Source organism: Nicotiana attenuata, unplaced genomic scaffold (assembly GCF_001879085.1).
Source record: "Nicotiana attenuata strain UT unplaced genomic scaffold, NIATTr2, whole genome shotgun sequence".
Classification (NCBI taxonomy): Eukaryota; Viridiplantae; Streptophyta; class Magnoliopsida; order Solanales; family Solanaceae; genus Nicotiana; species Nicotiana attenuata.
In genome coordinates, this window is record NW_017671275.1 from 32,297 (window position 1) to 40,887 (window position 8,591).

Genomic DNA, 8,591 nt, shown 5'->3' on the forward strand with positions numbered 1-8,591 from the left:
CATCATTTACAATCATTACTCACCTCGATCCGGTCCAAACTATAGCCCGCGATGCCTTGCCCGCACGAATCGACCTCCGAATGCTCCAAATCTAGCCACAATCAGTACATAATCATTAAAACATGCTAAGGGAGCGAAGCCCACTCGAAAATATCCAATTTATCATCAAAATCCCGAAATTGCTCAAACCCGGTCCCCGGGCCCACGTCTCGAAATCCGACAAAAGCTACATAAATAGAAACCTCGTCCTCACACGAGTCTATACATACCAAGAACATCAAAATCGGACCTCAATTGGCCCCTTCAAATTCCCAACTTACACTCTCCAAAGTCAAGCCCTAATTTCCCAATTGTAGGCTTTAATTTCCACATATTTCATGATTAAACAAGTAAGAATCAACATAGGATCGAGTATTGAGGTTACAAATCTTACCTCCAGGTCTTATGTCTTGAATCCCTCTTCAAATCCTCTCAAAAAGCTCCAAAATCACCCAAAAATGGTGAAAGATTGCTTCAAAATCGCGGACAATGGCTATTTAAACATTCTGCCCAGGCATCGAAAACCTTCTTCGCAAACGCGATCAAAGCCTCGCATTCGCGAAGCACAAAAATCCGCTGACCAAAAATTCCCTTACGCGAACGCGACATCCATCTCGCGAACGCGTAGCGTCCGCTTTCCAAACCATCGCGAATGCGACTTCCTTACGCGAACGCGAAGCACGAAAGGCTGGGACCCCCCTCTACTTTTTCTTACTCTATGCGAACGCGACACATGCCTCGCAAACGCAGAGGATCAGACATCACAACATAGCGAACGCGACACACTAAACGCGAACGCGAAGGCAAAATGTCGCACGTCAGAAGATCACCCTTCGCGAACGCGAGTCCCTGTCACGACCCAAAAATCCCTCTGAAGGAGCTGTGATGGCACCTAGTCTCTAAACTAGGTAAGCCTAACATTAACTGAAATAACATTGATATTTATTAACTTCAAATGAAAATTTCTCTAAACAATTTACAATTCCCAAAACCGGTAGTACAGGTCATAAACTTTTCTAAGAGTAGTTATACAAAATAAATACATCACTATTCCGAACAAAAGGAACATATGGAAATAAGTACAATTGAAGGTGACTCCGAGGACCGCGAACGCTGCAACATGTTGACCTTGAGTCTCCAACGCAAGGAACATCTACTATCGATCTAATACCTGGATCTGTACACGAAAATGTACACAAGTGTAGTATCAGCACAACCGACCCCATGTGCTGGTAAGTGCCTAGCCTAACCTCGGCGAAGTAGTGACGAGGCTAGGACCAGACTACCAAATAAACTTGTGCAATATAGCGTACGAAAATAATAGGAAGCAGATAACAATGATGGAAACACTGATCAACCAGTGATATAAAAAGCAGGCAACAAGAACACCATAAATGTTTCTCAACAAATAATAAACACAAGTGCAATCAATTAATCAAGTCCTTCAAATATTAATATTTCGCCTATAAATCCTTCAAGTAATAATCTCTAAGACAATATGTTTTTCAATAAATATATTTCGAATATATTTCCTTCAATTAAATATCTTTCAAATAAGCATATTTCGAATATAATTTTTTTTCCGAGTAAAGGTCACCTTGTGACGCCTCATTTCATAATCATAAATAATATAGGTCTCAGCCCACTTTCATATTTTCACGGCACCTCGTGCCCATATTTATGTCACAACCGCACAGACAACTCACGTGCCATTAAATAAAACCATAATATTTTCCCCGGCACCTTGTGCCAACATATTTCTGTCTCACATTGCACAACAATATTCTCAAGTTACTCAGTTCATAGGTTCCATAAGCTAATACCATCAAGAATGTTCAAGGAGCCTCATTCACTTAACATAAAGTAGAGTACAGCTTCCAACCCAATTAGAAAATCAACAAGAAAAAATGAAGTTATTTTTAGAAATCATTTGATAAAGGAAATACCCTTTTCAATTAAAGTACAATATCGAATCAATCATTACCTTTAATACGAGAAATCAATAAATCAAAACATAGTAGAAATTCCTTTTTAAGTAAAGTACAACCTCAAATGGTTTAAGGAAAAATTTAGTTGAGAAATCAATTGAGTAAAAAAATGTAACAATTGTTGAAATTTGAAGTATTGAACGTATAAAAAATACACTAAGGCGAGGTATTATAAACACTATGGATTCAAACACAAAGGATCACAACAGTAAAGGGATCTAAACAGTTAATACACTTGATTTGTTAATAACAAGTAAACACAACAAACAGAAAGTGCACGGCATCACCCTTCGTGCTTTAACACTCTCTCACCAAAACAATACACGGCATCACCCTTCGTTCTTTACACTCTTCCTCACCCAAGCAACAAACACAAGGCAAATAGGGTAAGCGAATCTATAACATCGAAATAGAATCAAGTAACAACAAAAAATCAGTAAATAAACGTAAAGGACAACATAACTCAATTAGAATCGGGAAAAATCAAGGACAAGTGCACGACATCACCCTTCGTGCTTTTACTCTCGTCCTCACCATAAGAATCAATATAAACTGCACGGCATCACCCTTCGTGCTTTTACTCTCATTCTCACCATAAAATCAATATAATAGGCACGGAATGGTACATCGTGCGGCACGGCATCACCCTTCGTGCTTTACACTCTTTCTTCACAAATCATACACGGCATCACCCTTCGTTCTTTAACACTCTCTTCCTCACCCAAACAACAATCACAAGAAATAAGGGCAAGGAAATAAATGAAATTACAATAAAATCCCGGCAAGGGAACAATAGTACAACAATCAAATCCCGGCAAGGGAAACAATATCAAAACAATAACATCCCGACAAGGGAGACAATATCATGATTATCTCTCTCCTTTCTTCTTTCACGTTTACTTCACAACTCAATTCACAACTTGAGCCAATACTCTACAATGTTCAACAATTTAATTCTCAACTTGAGCCAATACTCTATAATGTTCAACAATTCTATTCTTAACTAGAGCCAATGCTCTACAATGTTCAACAATTCAATCCTCAACTTGAGCCAATGCTCTACAATGTTCAATAATTCAATTCTCAACTTGAGCCAATACTCTATAATGTTCAACAATTCTATTCTTAACTAGTGCCAATGCTCTACAATGTTCAACAATTCTATTCTTAACTAGTGCCAATGCTCTACAATGTTCAACAATTCAATAATACTTCCACAAGTCATATTCCTCAATAGAAATTATCATATAGGGCATATACAATACGAAACGGAGTCACATTATTCAAAGTATAAGACTCACGGGCATGCTTGACACCAACGTATAGATACTCGTCACCATGCCTATATGTCGTACTCAACAAATAACACATAACAAATAGGACACAACTCCTAATCCCTCAAGCTAAGGTTAGACCAAACACTTACCTCGCTTTGCAACCAATTCAAATTTCCAACAAGCCTTTGCCTCGCTAATTCATCCGAAGATTCAAATCTTGTCATAATAATTCAATATACTCAATATAAATCGTACGAATTAATTCCATATGAAATTTGTAATATTTCGGGTAAAATCCGAAATATATTTTAAAATGCAACAGTGGTTCCCACGCCATGAATCCCGAAAGAACTTACGAAATCCGAATACTCGTTCCGATACGAGTTCAACCATGCAAAAATTATTAAATTCCGACATCGGATTGCCTTTCAAATCCTCAATTAAAGTTTTGAAGATTCCTACTATTTTTTTAACCCAATCTTTACCTATTTGAACTCAACAATCTTCCCATAACCTTATTGTTACGAGCATGTATAACTAATACTCAAACATCCATGAATCATCTTACTAATTACCCATTTCTAGTTAGATTTCGAAATTTAAGAATTGGGGAAAAAGAAATTCATACCTCTTTGATGAAGAACTTGAGGGATTTCAAGGTTTTGACAAGATTTTGATGAACCAAAACACTTATGCTTCTTTCTCTCTCTAAAACGCTCTCCCCTCTCTCTAAAACACCAGAAAATACCCAACAATATGAACCCTAAACGAGTTAATGAAATAAAGGTCGGGTCAGAAAAACCCATTTTTGTACAGACGCGCTGCATGGGGCGCCTCATGGGACAGTGTGGTAATGAAAATGTGTTTAGAAGCAAAACTGAAGGTTCTCTGATAATTTACACAGCCGCGGCGCATGGTGCGGTGTATGGTGCGGCGCGGTAGTGTAAAATTCTGCGCTGCTTTCGGTGATTTGGTCATAACTTCTGGTAGGAGCGTCCAAATGACGAACGGTTTAAAGCGTTAGATTCTAGGCTTGAAGATCTTTCATTTGATAGGTGGTTAAACACATAAAACCTTATACATATTTATATATGATTGTCCAAAGTAGGGTCTTGTGCGCATTCTCTTAAAATTTTCGTCTATTATGAAATTTACCAACTTGGCTTAGTCTTAGGACTTTCCTTAGACCCCATATCACTTATAGTATGTTTCGTACGCTTGCTATAATATCCAAATTGTATACATCATGGTAATAGACCTCTTCCACATATAAAATCATATAATTAGAACATGTCAACTTTCTTACTTCGCCAAAATGCGCCGAATTATCTCATGGACTTCCAAATCCAAATTCGGACACACGTCTAAGTCTGAAATCACCATACGAAGCTATTGACATCATTAAAATTCCATTTTGGGGTCGTTTGCTCAAAAGTCAACTCTCCGGTCAACCTTTCCATTTGAGCTTCAAAATAAGATTTTGTTTTTCTTTAAATTTAACTCCGAATCTAACGAAAACCAAACTCGACGACACATACGGGTCATGATGCATATTACGAACCTTCTCGAGGTCTTAAGCCGCTGAACGGAATGCTAATTCTTTGAACGAAAATTCGGGTCATTGCAGTCCCTGACCGCGAACGCGAAGAACAAATTGTCTGCAACACTTCAGCTGGTTTTCTGCAATTTCAAACAACATGAATTGGTCCGATTGACCACCCGAAACTCACCCAAGGCCCTCGGGACCTCAACCAAGCATGCCAACATATCCCATAGCATCACTCACACTTGTCCAACCTTCAGAACGCTCAAAACAACATTAAAACATCAAATTTGCATCGAATTCAAGCCTAAGAATTCCAAAATCTTCCGAATTACGATTTTGATCAAAAGCTCATCTAAACCACGTCCGAATGACTTGAAATTTTGTACACACATCCCAAATGACATAACGGAACTACTGCAACTTCCAGAATTTCATTCCGACCTCTATATCAAAATCTCACCTATCAACCGGAAAACGCCAAAATCTCACTTTCGCCAATTCAAGCCTAAACCTTCCACGGACTTCCAAAATGCATTCCAATCACGCTCCCAAGTCCCAAATCACCTAACGGAGCTAACCAAATCATAAAAATTCTGATCTAAGGTCATATACAAACAAGTCAAAACTTGGTCAAACCTTTCAAATTTTAAGCTTCAAACTGAGAACTGTTTCTTCCAGGTTCATTTGATTAATCTGAAACCAAAACCAATGATTTACATAAGTCATAATACATCACACGAGGCAAGTCATGCCCGAGAACTGACGAGCAAAGTGCAAAATCTCAAAATGACAAGTCGGGTCGTTACATCCATAATCCCAATGGGCACAATCACGATAAGTGCATTATTTGGAGAAAACGTGACAATATGTTGATCATTAACATGTAAATAGCCAAATTCGGAGGGGGAAAGGTCTAACTTTATTTGTTTTGAAAAAATAAGGCACGAAGTCCCCAGGTTCGGCATGGTTCAAAATATCCTACCTTTGCTGCTGGATTGGAAGGAAAATCTCCCACCAAGTGACAAAAATTATGTGAAAAGAGTCCCCGAAAATTTACCCCCCTTGTTAGACATTATAGACAAACAATGCATTAATTGAGGCCGCCACCATGTTTTGGGATAAGAAGAGAGTTGTCTTCCGATTTGGCGACATAGAAATGACTCCCCTTTTAGAAGAAATGGGAGGCTTTGTTGGGCTCCCATGGGATAGCCCTGGTTTGTTGGTACCGGAAAGCCGCACTTCTCGAGGTTTCTTGAAAATGATGGGTTTTAGGAAAAATGATGAGTTAGTCTGTCTGAAGAAGTCTTACACACCATTCGATTTCCTTTATGAGCGTTATGGTCACAACAAGTCATATCGCCTTTATCATGATGAGTTTGCCATCACTTCTTTGGGTTGGACTCACCGCCGAGTTTTTGTATCCGTTGTCTGCTTTCTGGTGATGATGGTATTTTTAATACAGGGAGAAAGGATCCACACTCGCCTAGCTATGGTCACTAAGACCTTAATGGAGGGCATTGAGGGGCAAACTTACACTATTGTCCCTCTGATTTTGGTTGAGATATACCGCGCTTTAGACCGTTGCAAAAAGGGGTATAGGCATTTCGAGGGTTGCAATCTGTTGCTGCAAGTATTGTTGTTAGAACACCTTTAGAGAGGAGAATACCGTCAAGAACTTCCGCGACGACCATGGAATGACCACATAACCTATCACCATCCGAAGAGAATAACTTTTACCCCAAAAAGGTTTGCGCAACCAGCAAACGCTGTAAGTTGGGTACATTTCTTTAGCAATCTGACTGGTGACAAGGTACATTGGATGTTCGAGTGGTTCCCTAGCAGTGAATTCATCATCTGGTCGAGAGATACTCCCCATCTAGTGCTAATCGGATTGAGGGGGATCTATCCTTATGCTCCTATCAGGGTTATGAGGCAAGCTGGGAGAAAGCAGGTTATACCACGAGTTTTCAAAATGGTTCAGTACAAGGCGGACTTCCAGGGGAACACCATTCCCTTCAAGTTTAAGGCATAACATATATGGAATCAAAAGATCATTGTGGAGAAGGATACCATCGAGCCAGATTTGTGTCACGCCGGCCATGTGTATTTCTATCCATCATGGTTGGTAGATGATATAGCGGGGGATGTCAAGCCAGAGACTAATCTGAAGAATAGGGTTGTAGACGACGCTGCTGAAGCACAAGTCAAATACAGGATGTCGCGCAAAAGGGTTTTCAAGTCTGAACCCAGGCATTTGGAACAACATAAAGTGGACATGGAAACAATCAACGAGTGGAAAGAAATTGCTACTAAATCAACAGAGAGGCTGGAGTATTTGGAGCAGGGGTTGATGGAGCTTGAGGGAAAGATAAGGAAAATGATCTCTGACTGTCAGAATGCAGAGGGTAACGAAGGAGTGCATCTAGCAAGGGCGTATCTACTGCTGGACATGCGCGACCTAAGGATTCTGATTGATGGAGCCAAGAAGGCCAAGCGTGGAGAAGGCCCCTCTGGGACCAAATAGATTAGGAATGATGTTTTTACTTGCTTTCTAGACTCGTTTTAGACTTTGGTTGTAATAATGCAAATGCCATTAGTGACTCTTTATAATTATTGTCGTTTTAGTAGAGATTTGGTATATCTACCATATTAATAAAATGTCACAGTTATTGGCATCGATTTTCTCCAAATTTATATGTCGCTTAGGCCTAACTCGGGCACAATGAGGTCCCCCCAAACGAGGGCGTGAATTTATAATCCCATAATATGTGTTTAAATACTATAAATATCCTTTTAAATACTCCTTAGTGACTTGTTTACCTCTTGTTTTCTTCTTTTCTTTGTTTGTTTATTCCCATCCCCTAAGGTTGGTTCGTGCATACTGGCATCATCAGCATATCATACCAGATCTAGAGGTCCTCCACCTCCTCCTCCTCAAAGTGATCCTAAAAGCAAGGGAAAAGCTAGAATGGATGATGAAGACATGGATTGCAGTGCAATAGTTGAGGAAGAGGAGGAGGAGGAGGAGGAGGAAGACCTTACAATTCAGATCGTGGGAAAACGAGTTGTTCCCAAGAACTGGACTGCTGCACCGTCCCGGGCCCGTCGAGTTCCTGGGTAGCTTGGCAATTAGCATCATCTATTTTGAAAAGAAATTTTAAGCATTTAAGATATTTTCGGTATTTTGTTTTGAAATAATTGCTCGAGTCATGAGCCGTACTTGTTTTATGTTTTAAAAATTTATTTAATGCATTGCTATTTTAGTACTCATTATTATCCTTTACATTTCTCTACAGCATTATTATTACTTATCCTGATGAACCAACAACTGTGACATGTAATGAGACAACACAACATAAGGATAGTGATTCAGAGGAAATAGAAGAAGAAGATATAATACCTGAGAAAATTGTCAGAGAAGTGCAAAATTTTGAGAACAAGCCTAATTCCAATTTGGACGAAACAAAGATAGTCAATTTGGGAGATTCCAAAACAATCAAAGAAATTCGCATAAGCATTCACCTGTCACTATCAGAGTAGGAACAATACATCCAGTTCCTGAAGGAGTATGAAGATAATAAAAAGCCGAGTTCAGCAACGCAGAATGGGTACAAAGACGCTATGAACAACTGGCCCTCATTGATGGAAAGAGAATGAATGCAGTATGTCACGGTCAACTCTATCAAAACAGAATGTCCGGAGCTTTCAAAAAAAGGGTTAGACCTAGATAGTTCACACCGG